The 19259-nt window shown below is 39.4% G+C and overlaps 1 long non-coding RNA gene across 1 annotated transcript in view; it reads right to left on the bottom strand.

Annotated features, from left to right (window-relative positions):
• LOC130541742 (uncharacterized) overlaps positions 1 to 18933 on the bottom strand; it is a 35277-nt gene extending 16344 nt beyond the window's left edge. The window contains exons 1-2 of the long non-coding RNA XR_008955839.2: positions 14583 to 18933; positions 13911 to 14195 (exon numbers count right to left, since the gene is read on the bottom strand). This is a non-coding gene — a long non-coding RNA (uncharacterized LOC130541742). The remainder of the gene's footprint in view (positions 1 to 13910; positions 14196 to 14582) is intronic.
• Positions 18934 to 19259: the final 326 nt, after the last annotated feature.

Genomic DNA, 19259 nt, shown 5'->3' with positions numbered 1-19259 from the left:
AATAAAAGGAAAGTTTTTAGAGAAATAGTTCAGAAAATGAGGGAATGCATTTGCATGCAAATCAACTGAGAAAAAGTCCCTTCCTGAAAAACAACCATGAAGCAGAAGAAAATTGTAGGTCTACGTTCCAAAATGAATTAAATATACAGTCATGCTTCGCTTCACGATGGGGATAAGTTCTGAGAAATGCGTCATTGGGCGATTTTGTCATTGTGTTGTGTGACCATCATAGAGTTTATTTATGCAAGTCCAGATGGTATACTTACTACCCACCTGGGCTGTGTGGTCTAGCCTATTGCTCCTTGGCTACAAACCTGTACAGCAGGTTACTGGACTCAATACTGTAGGTAATTGGAACATAATGGGAAATATTTCTGTATCTAAACATAACTAAATATAGAAAAGGTACAGTAAGAATGCAGTATAAAAATGGTGTACCTGTGTGGGGCACTTCCTATGAATGGAGTTTGCAGGACAGGATGTTGTTTGGGTGGATCAGTGAGTGAGTGGTGAGTAATGTGAAGGCCTAGGACATTACTGCCCCTTTAGACTAAGCTAACTTTATGAAACAATGTTTCTTCAATCACAAAAGTAACTTTAGCTTACTATAACTTTTTTTACTTTATAAATGTTTAATTTTTAAAAGCTTTTTGATTCTTTTGTAATAACACTTAGCTTAAAACACATATTGCATAGCTGTACAAAAATATTTTCTGTCTTTATATCCTTGTTCTATAAGCTTTTTTCTATTTTTATTTTAAAAACTTTTTTCTTAAAAATGAAGACACAAACACACACATGAGCCTAGGCCTACACAGAGTCAGGATCATCAGTATCACTGTCTTCCACATCTTGTCCCACTGGGAGGTCTTCAGGGACAGAAACATGCATGGAACTGTCATCTCCTGTGATAACAATGCCTTCTTATGGAATACCTCCTGAAGGACCTGCCTGAGGCTGTTTTACAGTTAACTTAAAAAAAAATAAGTAGGAGTACACTTTAACGTGATGAAAGTACAGTACAGTAAATACATAAACCAGTAACAGTCATTTAGTATCATGATCGAGCATTATTTATTGCACATAATTGTATGTGCAAGACTTTTATATGACTGGCAACACAGTAAGTTTGTTTATACCCACATTGCCACAAACATGGAATGCATTGTGCTATGACATCGCAATGGCTACGACATCACTAGGTGATAGGAATTTTTCAGCTCCATTAAAATCTTATGGAACCACTGTCCTCTATGTGGTCCATTGTTGACTGAGATGCCATTATGTGGTGCATGAAGGTGAAGCAAACATTTGAGGATCTGGAATTCAAAAATTAAGAGCAGAAATGGAACAAAAAACAGGGAGAAAAAAAAGAGTTCCTTAAACTCAGGAAAGAAATGGTAGAAAAAGACAAAATTGTCTCAGAAATGAAGAATAAATTACAAGATGTACAAGGGAGAATGGACCAAATGAACATTTAAGAAGGGGCAGGAAAACAGGAAGACACCAAAGAAATGAAAATGAGTAGAGAAAAAGGTAAAAAGTCTCAGAAAGTAGTAAAAATGGAAGACAGGCAAAGAACAAATAATATTCATGTTATCTGAGTCCCCGAAGGGGGAAAATAAAACAAAGGAACAGAACTAACATTTAAAACTGTAATCTAAGAAAATTTTCCAAAAGTAGAAAAAGACGTAAACCCACACATTGAAAGAAGTCATCTGGCAAAATTAATGCAGAAACAATGAATTCTCAGACTTATCCTGGTATAACTATTAGTTCTCAAAAAATAAAGTTCTCAAGGCCTGTCTCCAGGTAAAAAGATGAAATCACTTACACAGACAAACGAATTAGGCTAGCGTCAGATTTTCAAAACCAGTATACAAAGCAAAGCGACAATGGATATTTTCGTATTCCTGTAAATCTCCTGGAGTTTCGCTCTGGGAGGCGTTAGAAACTGTAGATCCTTAGAAATGCGTAGATCCTTTCAGAGCTTGCTTTTTAGATTGTTAGGTGGGTCTGAGCAGTGCTAGTGTAGGGCTAATTATTTCCTACCACTGAGGCAAGATCTTCTTCCGTCCTCTACGTCACGCCCAGTGAGTTTTGAATTTCTCCAATGTGGGTGATGGGAACAGGCACTCTTCTTGGCCCTGTGTGAGAGATGCTTTCTCTGACCCTTTTGCCTGGTTCTTTCCTTTGTCTTGAGTAGTTTGTCCATATACATCCATTGATCAGTACTCGGCTAAATGCTCAAGGGGGACCCTTGGCAGATTTCTGGGGTTCTCTATCAAGGTTGAGATAATGGCAGGAGGAAGCTTGAGATAAAATTGGAAAAATGACAGATGTAATTAATTGCTTTGTATCCTGGGTTTGTAGAGCTATTCATTCAGGTCGTATAGTACTGGATCTAAAATACTCAGAAGCCGGGATGAAGTAAGGAATAAAGGACGTGACTTTGAGGATTTAATGACCCTAGAAATCTAGACATACTTTTTCTTGAATTCTGAGTGTTCAGATTCCCTGAACATTTAGATCGAGTTGGATTGCCTCCCTCATTGGAATGAGGTCTCTTTATCATCAGAGCTCCTATTCTGTTTATTCAGACTGTTTTTCTATGAAGGAGACCTGGCAATGTGTGTTTTTGTTATGGCTAATGTCATTGCTTCCTTAGGACAGTGGCCAGAGAGATAAATTAGCTGAGTTGACTAAGCTGGAACTAGTGACATTTCCATGCAATCCTATGTTTTTCTGCCCATTCCTTCTTTCATTCACTTAACAAAGAGCAACTGAGCCCCTACTATGTGCTAGGAATTACATTAGGCATCAGGAATATGAAGAAGAATAAGACATGAATTGTGCCCTCGAGATGCTGGCAGCATCCCATGCAGGGCCTGCTCCCCTTATAAGAAAATGAGCAACCCCAGGTAGAAGAGGTGAAATAATGGAAGTTTTTATGGAAAAGAATGTTGGTTTGGGGTGTCATTGTGGTCAGATTAGATCACTGGGTATTAAACTTTGGGGCTGAAATGTCCTACTGTTCTTCACACCAAACGTTCCCTCACTCTATCACAGTGACCTCTCCAGGACTCCTCTTTTACAATGCTACCCCTCCTAGCAGTTTTTGAAGCAATGAATTAAATTTTCAGAGGTGATCAAACCAGGCCTTGGGAAAGTGAGACAAGCAGGAAGGAGGCTAAGATGAGGGCTCATCCTGAAGCAGGAGCAAAATCTGGGAAAGGCAAACCCAGGACAGGTGGTGTTTGGGGGACCTGGGGCTGTTATGGACCCCAAGAGGGTGCTGGAAGGAGTATTAGGTGGGTGGGGAAGGAGGAATGGGGAAACTATTAATAAATCTACCCATTTCTCATCAGCCATGGCTAAACATTTTGGATTTCAATTTTGATGTACTTCACTCTGGGTTCACCCAGAAGGCAGGAATGGGTGCTTCAGTCCTCTACAAAACTTTCATAGCAACCAGGGTAAGGAATCAGGAAAGGACAGCTTAGGTTCTGCTTTTGGTTAATCAAGGCACACTGATGCACTGGGTAAGATCTGCTTTGAAGCTTCAAAGATGCGTTCAAAACCCTGAGTTTTTACTTACAAACTCCGTAGCTTCTGACATGTTATTCAACCTCTTTGAACCTTAATTTCTTCATCCATAAAATGGGAAGTAATAACACATAGTAAGGATTATCAGTAAGAATTAAATGAGAGTGTCTCTATAAAGTGCCTTGTATGGTGCCTATTTCATAATAGAAACTCAGCAAATATTTGCTACATTCCTCTGTATACATCCAAAAGCAATTGAAACACAAAACTGGTCTTGAATCCTCCATACCGGCATCTAGCAGTTATCCACATAAAAATGTATATGGATGAACTGGGTGCGGTGGCTCACACCTGTAATCCCAGAACTTTGGGAGGCCGAGGGGTGGGGGGAATCACCTGAGGTCAGGAGTTCAAGACCAGCCTGGCCAACATGGTGAAACCCCATCTCTACTAAAAAATACAAAAATTAGCCTGGCGTGGTGGTGGGCGCCTGCAATCCCAGCTACTCAGGAGGCTGAGGCAGGGAGAATTGCTTGAACCTGGGAGGCAGAAGTTGCAGTGAGCCGAGATCACGCCACTGCACTCCAGCCTGGGCGACACAGCGAGACTCTTGTCTTGGGGGGAGAAAAAAAAATAACTTATATGGATGAAATCAACTACTCACTCGTCTAGATTGCTACTCAGTCAAGTGGCTGTTAGTACAAATGAGTTACCTGCTATTGTTTCCACTGGAAAGGACATCTTTATTAGGGTGCCTTGTGATTTTCCAGACTAAATCAATCTGGATTATTTTCATTAGGTGTTCCTTTATTATTATTATAGGTATAAGACGCAGGGAGGTAGATTTGGACGGAATGCAACATAGCAGAGATTTTCAAATAATTACTGTTTTCTGAAAATATAATGTCCTGAAGTAAGTTCAGAGTCCTGGTTATGTTCAAGGAGAGGTTAGATTACTACTTATCCAAAATGAAACGGAGAGTTCGTCCAAATTACTTTCCAAGTATGATGTTTCCTGGACAGATAATTTAAGATTTATTACATCCAATGGAGGGGGGAGGGTGTGGAAAGTCTAGTTAGTTATTGAAAAGGTCTTTCTGTTAAGTGAAAAAAAAAATACAAATAGCCAATTTGTAGACAATGGGTAGTATTTTTGGAATGTTGATGAAGAATGTAGATTTTTGTCTTTGAAATGCATGAACATTGGTGAGAAAAAAATTTCTTCAAGTATTATGAAAATGTTCTGATGTTTCAACAACTCAGCCATGGCTACACATTTTGGATTTTTGCTTCCGATTTATTTCACTCCCGAGTTCACCCAGGAGGCAGGAATAAGATGCTTCAGTCCTCTACAAAATTTCCATAGCACCCAGTGTAAGGAATCAGGAAGGAATAGTCGGAAGGTAAATTTGGAAATAGGAATTTTGAAATTATATCTTGACTTAGTCTTTGGTAGGTCACCTAATATAGATACGTCACCTGTAACTATCACCTACCTGTAGATAGTAATGAAAATTGCTGTATTACCTTACCCAATATGATCACTGTGGGACCAAATAGGCAAATTTTTAGGAAAACGGTGTGCCAATTGGCTGGGCCTGTACAAATGTTGGTTGCTATTATCTCAGCTTCACACATTCAGGAACTTAGGAACTAGACACATACTATCTTTCAGTCATGTTGCATTATCTTTGGAAACCCAGAGAGATAGTTTGATTTTGTTTCTTATATTTTATTGATTTCTTCTCACTTTTATTTTCTTTCTTCTGCTTGCTTTGGGTATAATTTGTCGTTTTTCTAGTTCCTTAAGTTAGACGGTTAAGTCATTGATTTAAGAACTTTCTTATTTTCCAATATTAGCATTGAATGCCATGAATTTTCCTTTAATCACTGCTTGACCTGCATCCCATTAATTTTGATTGTGTTTTCATTTTAAATCCAATACCAAATATTTTCTAATTACCCTTGTGATTTTCTTATTTTAAAGTGTGTTTAATTTTCAAATGTTTGGGGATTTTTGAGATATCTTTCTGTTACTGAGTTCTAGTTTAATTTCATTGTATTTATAAAACATACTTTGCATTTATTTAATTCCCTTTAAATTTGTTGAGGTTTTTTATAGCTTAGAACCAGGTTGCTCTTGGTGAATATTTTATATATGCTTGAAAAGAATGTTTATCCTGCTATTGTTAAGTGGAATGTTACGTAGTATCAAGAAGGTCAAGCTGGTTTATACTATTATTTAGATTTTCTATATCCATACTAATTTTCTGTATATTTGTTTTGTTAATTACCAATAGAGGAACGTTGAATCCTCTAACTTGAATTCTCTAACTGCAATGTCAGCTTGTGGATTTGTCTATTTCTCATTTGAGTCAATTAGTCTTTGCTTCATGTATTTTGGAAAGTCATGTTAGGTACATTTAGGATTGTTAGGATTGTTAAGTCTTCCTGGTGTATTATATCCCTTTATCATTATGTAATATTCTTCATATTTTGCAGTATTCATTGTTTGGAAGCCTACTTTGTCTGATCTAGATTTCTTTTGATTAGTGTTATTTTGTTATATCTTTTCCCCCCTTTTCACTTGCCTTTGTCTTTATATATAAAAAGTGGGTTTCTTGTAGACTGCATGTATCTGGGTCTTGCTACTTTTGCTACTTTTCTAATTTGACAATCTCTGCCTTCTAATGGGGAGAGATAGACTTCATTATTATTTAATAAAATTGTTGATATGGTTGGATTTAAATCTACTGTCTTGCTACTTATTTTCTAAATGCCACCTTTTTTGTTTCCTTATTCTCGTTTCTGCCTTATTTTGCATTATTTGAGTATTTTTTTGTGTGATTCCACAATTGGATTATTAGTTATACCTCTTTTAAATTGTTTAGTAGTTGATGTAAGATTAACAAAAGACATCTTATCATATTACAGTCTATGGTTAAGTAATTATATTGCTTCCTTTATAGTACAACAGTATATTTTATTTTCTGTCTCATCTTTTATGTTATTTTTGTTATATATTTTACTTCTATATATGTCATAAATTTCACAATATATTGCTATTATTTTGCCTAAGACAATTTTCCTTTAGAGAGACTAAAAATCAGAAAAAATACTTTTATATATATTCTGATATTACCAATTTTATTGCCCTTTATTTCTTTGTGTGAGTCAAAATCTCCGTCTTTTGTCATTCTCCTTTTGCCTGCAGAGCTTTCTTTAACTCCCCTTTTAATGCAGGTTTACTGGCAATGAATTTTCTCAACTGTTGTCTTTTAGACAATATTTTTATTTTGCATTTATTTATAAAAGATATTTTTGCTGGGCGTAGAAATCTAGGTTGATTTTTTTTTCTTTCAGCACTTCAAAGATGCCTCTCTCGTCTTGTCTTGTCTTGTATAGTTTCTGATGCAAAGTCTGTCATATTATCTTTGTATCTCTGTATGTAATGCTTCTTTTTTCTCTGGTTGCCTTCAAGATTTTCTCTTTATCTTTGATTTCAGCAGTGTGAGTATGATGGGTCTTTGTGTCTGTGTATATTTATCTAGCTTGTGTTTCTCTGAGCTGTTTGGATTTGGTGTGTTGTCTCTAATTATGGAAAATCATCTGTTATTACCTCTTCAAATATTTCTTCTGCAGTATTCTTTCTCTCTTTTCCATCTGGAATTTTAATTACATGTATGTTAAACTGGTATTCTACCACAGTTCTTTAGTGCTCTGTTTTTTCTTTATTCTGTTTTAATTTGGATAATATTTTTTCACTCTTCAGTTTTACTTGTTTTTTCTTAAGCTATGTCTTATTGAAAGAATTTTGTATTTCAGATATCATGTTTATTGAAAGTAATAGAGCAAAAACAAATCCTAAACTCATTGTATCATGCTTTTTATTTCTAGCTTTCCATGTGACTTCTTTTAAAATTTTAATTAATTATTATTGTTTTTAGATGGAGTCTCATTCTGTTGCCCAGGCTGGAGTGCAGTGACGCAATCTCAGCTCACTGCAACCTCTGCCTCCCAGATTCAAGCAATTCTCCTGCCTCTGCCTCCTGAGTAGTTAGGATTGTAAGTGCGCACCACCAAACCTAGCTAATTTTTATATTTTTAGTAGAGATGGGGTTTCGCCATGTTGGCAAGGCTGATCTTGAACTCCTGACCTCAAGTGATCTACCTACCTGCCTCGGCCTCCCAAAGTGCTGGGATTACAGGCAAGAGCCACCACACCTGGCCATCCATGTGACTTTTTGATAGTATTGCTTTGCTAAAGATTTCTATCTCTTTATGTAACTTACCCACTTATTCAACTAGATTATCTAAAATATTCTATGGTTGTTTAAAAATCTGTCTGATAATGCCAATGCTCATATCATCTCTGGGTCTTATTAATCTATTGATTTCTCCGTGTCTTCATAGTGGTTTGCTTTATCTTGTTATTTTGTCTGTCTCGTTATTTTTGATTGACTGCCACACATTATATGTAAAAGAATAGTAATATCTGAGGTAAGTCGTATTTATGTTCTGAAATGGGCATGACTTTTCTTATTTCATGCTATTAGTGTGCGAGCTTGAGTTACTCTTGTCGGTACATGTGTTGAGCTTAGGTTTTGTGATTATTGTAGTTACCTTCAGTAGACTGTGAGCTTCAAATTCCTTCAGTGGTGGACTGCTGCTAACTTGCACTTGACATGGGGCCTGAGATGTTGAGAGTTTTTCTCTATATTTATGTTTCATCATTAGTTTTTAGCAGCCTCTGCATGGTTCCGTCACAGATAGGATATTTATTCGTATTCTTGCCGTCATACCCTCAGGTGTAGACAGCTGTTGTATGTTATTTGGTGTGAGGCTTGTGATGCAGCGGGGAAGATCTTTGTTCTCCTGGTTCAGCATTTGTGTTAGGTAGGTCCTGTGTCATTGAGCCTCAGTGGTGGCACTTTCTCAGTATTCTTATCCCTCCCCTCCATTTCAGCCGAACTCTGCCTTATATTAGGTTGGTGCAAAAGTAATTGTGATTTTTGCCATAACTTTTAATGGCAAAATCCGCAATTTCTTTTGCACCAACCTAGTATCTGTGGGAGCTCTTGTGTAGTCAGATTTTTCAGTTTTGCCTTCAGTGGCAACAGGCCACTGCTTTGTATGAGTGTAGGGTCCTGGGCTAGAGAGAGTTTCTCCTGTTCCAGAAGCTTTCTTACCCCTGTAGCAGAGAACTTTTGCTTTCTTTCCCTTTGAGATGCAGGGATCTTTGCCAGGGCTCTGAAAGCGGGAGGTTTTCTTGCTTTCTCCCCAGCAGCTTTAGACTTTTGCTCCATGTTAAAGAAGTGAGCGAGACCTTGTGCTTGTTCCACCGCAGCAGCAGATGTTCATGACCAGAATGTTGGCAACATTGAAGAGACTCACTCAAGTTTCCTATTCTGCCTGAAATCCTTCTCAAGAGTACCTGGTAAAGGTTTAAGAAAAATAGCTGGTGTGTGGGTGCAGATTCTGCTTGTATATAAGGGGTCTAGGGATTGCATATTGTGTCTTTAGCCTACACTTGACCTTTAAGAATTTGTTAAAATTGTAGCTGTTTTCTTTTTACCTACCTTTATGGCACCTGCCTTTTCCTTTTGTGCTCTGCCAAAAGGGAAATAGTTTGTGTGCCCTGTCTCTCCTTAGAGGGGTCTATGACTCACTGGAACTTACTTCAGTTGGTTGCTTTGTGTTCTCAGCTCTCTGATGGGCTCAAGAATAGGTTCTTTGGCTTTTTCTCATTATTGGGGTGGGATCAATATTCTCTTATGCTTTCTATATCCTAAGTGGAAGTGAAACTTGGGGAAAGTTTAGTAAAGGAATTATTTGTAGGAACGCAGATCAGATCTATGAAAACCACAGGATAATGCAGTGCCCTGGGGCAAGTAGTAACAGGGCTTTGTTACTATCGTGTTACGGGTTAAATTGTGTCCCTCAAAAAGACATGTTGAAGTTGTAACCTTCCGTTCCTCTGAATGTGATCTTATTTGGAAAGGGAATCCTGGCAGACATAATCAAATGAAGATGAGGTCATTATGGTGGGCCCTAATCTTGTATGTCTAACATCCTTATAGTAAGAGTAGAAGAGATATAGACAGAGACACAGGGAAAACATCAGGTGAAGCTGAAGGAGAGATTGGAGTGATGCATCTATAAGCCAAGGAATGGCAAGGATTGCCAGCAACTTTCAGAAGCAAGGCAGGTGCAACGAAGGATCTCACTTACACCCTTCGGAGAGAGCATGGCCCTACTAAAACCTTGATTTCAAACTTCTGGCCTCAGAACTATGAGACAAATGTCTGTTGTTTGAAGCATAGAAATTTGTTATGGCAGCCTTAGGGAACTAACATACACCCTTAGGCCTGAAGGGGTGAAGGGACAGAGGGAAAGAGCTGTGTGGAGCTCTCATCTCAGGATGATACTAACATGGGACTGAAGGGGACTCCAGGGAATAAGCAACCCAACCTCTCTATCCTCTGTCCTTTCATCCTCTTGCTGGGGGGTCGTCTTTGATTAAACTCAACTGGAAGTCAGAGGTCAAGCGTGTCAGTTGAGGTAGTCCATATAAGTCAGCCTCCTGGGGCAGACAGCAGAGTGGGGAAGACTGAATAGAAGATGTGAGAAACAAAAGGAAGATAGTGAGTCCAGCAGGGCTTTGTGTAACAGACAATATAACTCTCTAAATTTGTTTCTGGTAGGTGGTATGGTATCACTAGAAGGACCACAAAGTTAGCAGATCTGTGGTGTGTTCTGGCTCTGCACTGACTCATTGTGACTTGAGCACCTCATTTAACCTTTCTGATACTCTATTTCCTCATCAGTAAGAAGGGATTAAGCTAGATGACCTCTGCGGTCTCTTCTTGGCCTTTTGTTGTGCTTACAGGAATGAGTAATCTTACATCAGAAAAAATGAGGTCTAAAATAAATGTTCTGAGTTCATAACTTGGAATTTTTATGATTTTTCCACCAGGTTCAATGAAGAAAACTATGATTATTGTTGATGATAATTATACCTTTACTTACCAGCTGTTAAAAAAAATGTGTTTTCATGTCAATTATCTCTTTTTAATGTAGTAGCTCTGTGAAAACTTTGCTACTTAGGGGTTAAAATTCTTTTTGTCTTTGTGTTTACAGTCCATATGGCTCATCTCAGAGAAAAGTTGAATTGCTTGTTAATGAGACTTGTTTTTGTCAAGGAACTCACCACTTACTCTTTGTAGTTCTTTCCTTTCAGGAACTCTTTCCACATAGAGTTGCAGAGAGAGAGAGAAAAAGAGAAAGTTTTTGGGCCTTATGTATTCTCTAGTCACTAGGGAGCCAAAAGGTTTTTTTGTTGATTCTCTTTCAGCCTTTGAAGTCAAAGGTCTTCTCCCACATGGGCTACAGAATTGTTGGTGTGGGGATGCCTGTGAGGGCTCTGACATTGCTGGTCCAGATGCTAGAGTTAGCTTTGAGCAAAGGCAAAGATTAATGACCCAGTAATGTTATACATCACAGACAAACCAGATGGAATCAGTTTCAGACTTCCTGGTGTCTGCAAAGGGAGATTTTTCTTTTGTGTGAGTCTCAACTCAATTGATGCCTCATTCAGAATGGCTCCTCTTATCACAAAAATCCATGGTTATCATTTTCCTTCTGCTCTCCAAATATTTTCAGTTAATAGTTCATCATAGATGACCTTCTGATGTCAACCCATTTATTGAGGCAGGGATCAGGAAGACCTCCAGTATGGTGACATGGAGAAAGATACGCTTATTTAGGGACAAACAAAGCAACCAAATTCATGATAGACACATACTCATGAGAATATATGATTATGTTCTTTCTTCAGCATTGTAACAGGACTATAATATGTAGCTGTGCATTGGATGACTGAGTAGTAAGCGATGCCCTTGTAGGAAGCAACAGGGCAAGAGATATTAGCACCGGGTGGGAAAAAGGAATGACAGTAAGTATGGAAATAAAGAGAACAAGAGAAGGTAGTATTAGTTTATATAAATTCACTTGCCTTAATATGGCCTACCTCTTATGAATTTGGCAATAGTTCATCTGATATGGAGTAGCAGATTGCAAACTAGCTAAGTGTGAGTCAATGACCACAGAAAAAGGCATTAAGGCAGAGGGAAGCCCAGGATTCAGAGAGAACTGCTGGCATCTGTAGGTGAGAGTTTGACCATTGGAGAGGGTTTTGTGTTTACTTCTAAGAAGTGGTGTTTTTGGAACGTCTGGTGCAGAAAAGAAGTCTCAAGTAATCTTAGGTCCATAAACCAAGGGGTCTGTGGATAGAACTCAATTTTAATGTATTTGTTTCTTTTGTGATTCTATGTGTTTTAAAAACATTATTCTGCCAGAGAGGTCTATGGCACAAAAAAGGTTAAGAATTTCTGAATTGGTGGAATTGCAAAATATGGAACCAACCTAAATGCCCATTGACCAACTAGTGGAAAAAGAAAATGTGGCATATATACACCGTGGAATACTACTCAGCCATAAAAAGGAACAAAATAATGTCTTTTGCAGCAACCTGGATGGAGCTGGAGGCTATTATTCTAAATGAAGTAACTCAGGAATGGAAAAACCCAATACCGTATGTTCCCACTTATAAGAGGGAGCTAAGCTATGAGGATGCAAAGGCATAAGAATGATATAATGGACTTTGGGGACTTGGGGAGGGAGGTTTGGAGGGGGTGAGGGATAAAAGACTACATATTGGGTACAGTATACACTGCTTGGGTGACAGGTGCACTAAAATCTGAGAAATCATCACTAAAGAACTTAGCTATGTAAAACCACCTGTACCCCAAAAGCTATCGAAGAAAATGGAGGATACTTAATGGTTCAATGAGTGAGACAGATTTATGTATTTGTCAACTTTGTTTTGTAGTAAATAAACTACAAAACTTAAAAAAATTCTGCGTTAGGAAAACAGTCCAATAAAAGGCATTTACTAGGTTCCATGCCAGCAGGTAAACTGAGGTTTGAATCGGCAAGCTGCACACACTGCTAGGTCATAAAGGCAGAACAAACAGCTGGTCAAGGTTGAGGTGATCAATGAAATATCAACGTGTTGCACAGCCCTTACACATTCAATACATGATGTGTGCATAGCACAATTTTTTTTGATATTTGAACTTAGTATGGTTTCCTGGTAAGAGTAGCTCTTCCACCTGGTAAAGCTTGTTACCTACTTCCTTTCTTACATCAAAATAAATTCCAGAAGGATCAAATGCTTAAATGCAAAAATATGAATCTATAAAAACACTAGAATAAAACCTTCATGAATTTTTAAAAAAAGATCTTAGAATGGGTAAGACTCTTTTAGGTATGATGTAAAACTAAGAACCATAAGGAAGAGGATAAACAGATTTGCCTATACAAAAATAAAAAAAATTTACTTGAAAAAATACCATCAGAAAGTCAAAAGACAGCCTGGAAAAAAAATAATGGCAACACTTGTAACAAAAGAACTCATTTTCCATAGTACCAAAATTGCTTCTAAAAACAGGAAAGAAAAAGACCAAAATTCAGAGAAAAATGTGTATAAGACATAAAGAGGGAGTTTGCATAAAAAAGAATGAATCTGTCTTACAGAGACTCATGCTCACTGATAATGAAAGAAATACAAAATAAATGGACAGATTATCATATTACCCCCATTGGATTGGCAAAGATTTAATAGTTCGATAACTCCCTCAGTTGGCTAGGATCTATGCAAACAAATATGCCTGCACACTGTTGTTCCTGGGAGAACAAATTGGTACAAGTATTTGAAGATCAATTTGGCAATATCTATAAAAATTTTAAATGCTTCATTCCTTTGACTCACCATTTCTACTTTTATGAATTTATTTTGTAGATAAATTCATGTAAACTTGCGAAGTTATGTGTACAGGCTGTTCCTTGCTGCTTTCTAATAATAACAAAAGCAAATATATAGACACAAAGAAGTAGCCTACGTGTTCATCCAAGGTGGCAGTGTACCCTCATGATGGTATGTTAATACAATGGCTTATAGCTATTAAAATGGGCCACACATATTGTATTAATATGGAAAGCTCTCTAACATACATTACATTAAAACATAAGTTGCAGAATATTATGTAAGAAATGATCTTATTTCCTTTAAAAAACATTCAGAATATTCACAAAGCATGGAATGTTAGCAGTGGTTACCCTGGTAGTGCAGAATGGTAGGTTGGGATGGGTAGTGAAGAGGGAGCAGGAGAAGACTGGAGATTTGCAGAATCTTCCTACCCACTCCCACTCTATAGCTTCCATATTATTTAAAAATTTTAAAGCAAATTTATAAAATATTTTAGTAAAAACATAAATTTTTTTTAAGAAAAAGGATTACTTACTGCTATGGTTTGAATGTTTGTGTCCTCTGAACCTCATGTTGAGATATGATTGATGTGGGGCCTTTAGGATGTGATTAGGTCATGGGGGCTCTGCCCTCATGAATGGATTAATGCCATTATTGCCGGAGTGGGTTAGTTATTGAGAGGCTGGGTTTGCTATACAAGCAAGTTCAGCCTAATTTCTTATCTCTGTCTCACATGCTCACTTCTGCCTTCTGCCCTCCAGCATGGGCTGACCCTTGCCTGATGCCAGTGCCATGCTCTTGGATTTCCCAGCCTCCAGATCTGTGAGAAATAAATTCATTTTCTTTATAAATTTTTCAGTCTGTGGTATTTTGTTATAGCAGCAGAAAACAAACTGAGACACGTACCAAGAAAAAAAGAATGCCTACCTAGATATTAGATATTCCCGTTTATATGGTGTTGAGAAACAGGAGTGACATATTAAGGTAAGGTTGGTGGCTTTGGGAATACCCCTAGACCCACCTCAGTGGTGTATGTTCACCCTCTTGTATTTTTCTAAAGGTAATATTTCTGTGGGCCATGCAAACTCAGGGTATTAAATCCTCTGGGATGCTACTCATGGTCATTATCTTTTCCCAAACTCCATATTTTAGCCTTGTACAGAGTGATGTCATTGTAGACCCAGAAGTTACCTACTTCCTTTCTTACCTGTGGTTCAGCCTGTGGTTGTGGCATTCTGGGTTGACCAGGAGATATGAGGCTGAGAAATGCTCATTGAGTGTGGCTTCCCTATTATCCCAGCATTGCAAAGCCTAGGAAGGTCTGAGCAGGACAGCACTGGCTGGGCCAGCCACGCTTGTCCTTCCCGCCATAGTAAGCCTGCTACAAGATGTTGTGAAATGTTAAAGATGCAATGTTTCCACACGTACACTTCACACCCATGTGAGCCAGGTCTTTACTCTCTCCCTTTTAGACTTAGATCTTTTGTTGTGTAAGTGGTGTGAGCTTCAGCTAGAATTGTCTCCCGGTCTTCCATAGTCTCCTCTCTCCAAGGAGAGGTGCCATATCTGAAGAGGTGCTCTTGCAAATGATCAGTGTATTTACCCTCCTCCTCACTGGTAAAACCTGGGCTTTACTGTGCTATTTACTCAAGTCTCTATGAAGCAGCCCGGCTTCAGAGCTGCACGTTTCAGACTGGAGTTGGGTGAATGAATGAGAAGGCTCCGCTCCAAGGGCTCTGAATCCCATCCAGTTTCCTGATTTTTCAGTCTGTATCTCTGGGTATTTCTTCCTTGATCCCTGGGAAGCACGGTGAATGAGATTCAGAAGCCTGGCATCTGTAGGTTTCTCCAGGTTATCATGCAGAGACATGGGCTTCCTGGTGATCATGTGACCTGTGGGTTGTCCAGGGAAGGTAGCTGGGAGGTGGTTGGGCATGGGGGTCTGAAGATCCATTTGAGGTCCAGTCACATTTGGAGGGAGCTGATGTGAAAGGCCCAGATGAAACTGCCCAAGGAGCATCTGCAGTGGCAAGAGTCGAGGGTGGGGCTGCATCATCAGGGGAGCACTATGGGCCCAGAGGCTACTACCCCTGAACTTTCTGAAGGTCTAAGACAATATCAGAAGCCCCTGTGGAGGGATTCAAGTGATATCGTGTATAGGGTTTCTATGTTCATAGCTCCTTGAGGTCCCTGCAAGGTCTGGTTCTGGGATGGACCTCATCTGGGATTGCCTCCTCCCTTTGGTGTCCCACTATGGACTTGGCACTGCTTGTCTGGTCTGGCCTCTATCAGTGCCTCTCTCCATCCTCGGCCTTCTGTCATCTCCAGGCAATGGTGTCCTCTGCTGTCTCCAGGCAACAGTGTCCCTGTACTGCCCTGCCCCCGCTTCTCAGAACCCAGCCTGGTTACTAGAATCGCCCCTGCATACTGCCAGGAAAGGGCTCACTGTCAAGGGGCAGTCTCAGGAAGTATTGGACACATGATTAGACCTGATTTTGGCCAATTATTTTCCTCCTGATTATACGCTTTCCACTTTTCTCCTCCACCTTCTCTGCTACTTGTCCTGCAGTTTGCTATGTGGTTACAGGCAAGTTTCAATGGAGAAGCCAGTTCCAAATGTAGAGGCTAATGAAGTCTGGCTGTTCATGTGGGAGAGGGAAGGAACAGACTGCTGAGGCTGACTGTTGGTTTGCCATTGTCTTGCATTCCCTATGCCCACTATGTTAGGCTTCCAGGAATCCACAGTCCTGGCCCAAGAACTGTCACAGTAGTAGGGAAACCATGTGTCTAGGATGAGGTTTGTGAGCCCCCAACAGGTCTGGTTAGGGGTGACTGGAATGGGGGTGGAGACTAGAATACAGAGGACTAGAAACTAGGCCTAGGAGGAGAGGTAGGGTGAAAAAGAAGGCAGTAGTGGAAATCGGGACCCTGATGAACATAGTGGTGGCAAATGCACAGGTTAAAACCAACAGAAGACAGCTGGGCAGGGCAATCCTTAAGGTAGGGTAGTGGGCAGGGATGATGTTGACAGGTAGGGAAGAAACACAAAAAGTTGGATGAAACAGGAGAGTAGGGTGCAGCCTGAGAATTGGGAAAAAATGAGAGAAAGGGCTGGATGATGAGAGCAGGAAGGAATGGAAAAAAGTGAAGGCTGGGGTTGAGATGGAGAAATTCAAGATAGCTGTCTTGACATCTTTTCATATGAGAGCTCTAGTTACTCACTTGTCCACAGGAGTCAAAATGTGCCCCAGGCCTACTTCAGCATTTATCTCACACACCCACTCCTTGCATCACCCCATAACTGAATGCCCATTGTGAAACTCATATGCCCCTCCCTTTTGATCTAGTGAATAGGCTCCACCAACCAGGAAAACGGTCCCAGTTTCTAGGTTTAAGAGTAATCATGGGGGCCGGGTGTAGTGGCCCTAGCACTTTGGGAGGCTGGGATGGGCAGATCACCTGAGGTCAGGAGTTTGAGACCAGCCTGGCCAACATGGCGAAACCCCATCTCCATAAAAAATATAAAAATTAGCCAGGTGTGGTGGCAGGTGCCTGTAATCCCAGCTACTCAGGAGACTGAGGCAGGACAATTGTTTGAACCCAGGAGGCAGAGGTTGCAATCAGCTGAGATTGCACCACTGCACTCCAGCCTAGGCGACAGAATGAGACTCCTTAAAAAAAAAAAAATAAATAAAAGAACAATCATGGGAAATAAAGAGAAGAAATGGGCTATAGTATTAGTCTCTGTTCTTGGGATGTCATGTAGTTTTGCCCCTCAGTAGGCAAATATTTATCAAAGGGCTAGAAAAGAGTTATGAGGTTGGGACCTAGGGGAGCAGTTCTGAAGTGGGACTTGGGAAAGTGGGAGAAAGTCAGTGCCCCAGCCTCTTTAACTTACCACATTTTTCAAAGCCCTTTCCCATCATTTACATCACTGCATGAATATATGGGATTAGAGAAGGGATATATATATTACGTTCATTTTACCAGTGAGGACACTGAAGACCAGAGAGGGAACTACCATAGGCAGGCAGTGGATGACAAAGCAGGTGGGACTAGAATTTGGGGCAAAAGGAGGGGCAGGTAGGAGGGAGCACAAAATGGCTCAAAGCACCTAGCAGCAGCATTACCTCCGCCTATGTCTCTGGGCTGGGTCCTGTAGGGAGGAAGTGCTTAAGAGCAGAACTGTACTTTTTGAAGCTTATCCCTTGGTCCTGGTGGTCCATTGGTTTGATGCGTTACTCTTAACCAGAACCAGAAACGTAGAGCCAAAGCTGGTAGAATAACTGCCCACTCCTGAGTGCCTGAAGACTAGATTTGGGCTTCCTTGATCACTACCTGAGCTGCTGACTCCATGGCAGATGATTAAGGAGGCTACTGCACTCTTCCCTCTTCTTTTTTTCTGATGTAGCAACCCTGTCTGCTTTAACCTTCCTGGTTTCTTTGATCACTGTACAAATCGTAAGCCCCTTTGCTTTTCTATTCTCTTTAGTACTTTTATTACCATAATATTCTGATTTTTCTCCCTTGGCCCAATACTCTTTTCCTCCCTTATTTGACAAAACTCTAAGTTGTACTCTCTAGAAGTCCAGGTACATAATTATCAAACTTCCCTATTTCCTTAGACAGCTTTTTTTTTTTTTAAATTTTAGATTCAGGGGTACATGTGCAGGTTTGTTGCATGGACGTATCGCATAATGGTGAGGTTTGGGTTTCCAGTGTGCTCGTCACCCAAATAGCGAACATTGAGCCCAATTGATAGTTTTTTTAACCTTCACTCCCTCCCACCCTCCTCCCTTTTGCAGTTCCCAGTGTCTATTATTTCCATCTTTATGTCCATGTGTACCCATTATTTAGCTCTTACTCAGAAGTGAGAACATGTGGTATTTGATTTTCCGTTTCTGAGTTATTTCACTTAGGATAATAGTCACCTCCACGCATGTTGCTGCAAAGGACAGGATTTCATTCTTTTTTATGGCTGCATATTTCATGGTGTGTATATATACATTTTTTCTTTATCCAGTCATCCATTGATGGGCACTTAGGTTGATTCCATGGCTTTGTTATTGTGAATAGTGCCATGATAAACATACTAGTACAGGTCTATTTTTTTATGTTATGATTTATTTTTCTTCGGGTAGATGCCCAGTAGTGGGATTGCTGGATTAAATGGTAGTTCTATTTTTAGTAGTTTCAGAAATCTCCATACTGTTTTCCATGGAGGTGGTAGTAATTTACATTCTTACCAAATGTGAGGGGTATAAGAATTCCTTTTTCTCAGCATCCACACCAACATCTGTTGTTTGTAGACTCTTTAATAGTAGCCATTCTGAATGGTGTAATCTCATTTTGGTGTTACTCTGTGTTTCTTTGATGATTAGTGATGTTGAGAATTTTTTCATATGCTTGAGGATGCTTGTATGTCTTCTTTGATAAAGGTATGTTTATGTCCTTTACCCACGTTTTAATGGGATTGTTTGGTTTTTTTCTTGTTGAATTGTTTGAGTTCATTGTAGATTCTGGATATTAGTCATTTGTTGGAGACATAATTTGTAAACATTTTCTCCCATTCTGTAGGTTGTCTATGTACTCAACTGATTATTTCTTTTGCTGTGCAGAAGCTTTTTAGTTTAATTAAATCCCATTGGTCTATTTTAATTTTTATTGCATTTGCTTTTGAGGTCTTAGTCATAAACTTTTTGTCTAACCCAATGTCCAGAAGAGTTTTTCCTTGGTTTTCATCTAGGACTTTTGTAGTTTCAGGTCTTACATTCAGGTCTTTAATCCATCTTGAGTTACTTTTGTATGTTTTGAAAGATAGGAGTCCAGTTTCATTCTTCTGCATATGGCTAGCCAATTTTCCCAGCACAAGTTGTTTAATAGA

Source organism: Pan paniscus, chromosome 7 (assembly GCF_029289425.2).
Source record: "Pan paniscus chromosome 7, NHGRI_mPanPan1-v2.0_pri, whole genome shotgun sequence".
NCBI classification, from domain to species: domain Eukaryota; kingdom Metazoa; phylum Chordata; class Mammalia; order Primates; family Hominidae; genus Pan; species Pan paniscus.
Note: the sequence above shows the minus strand (reverse complement) of the source record. Positions and strands in the feature narration are given on the sequence as shown.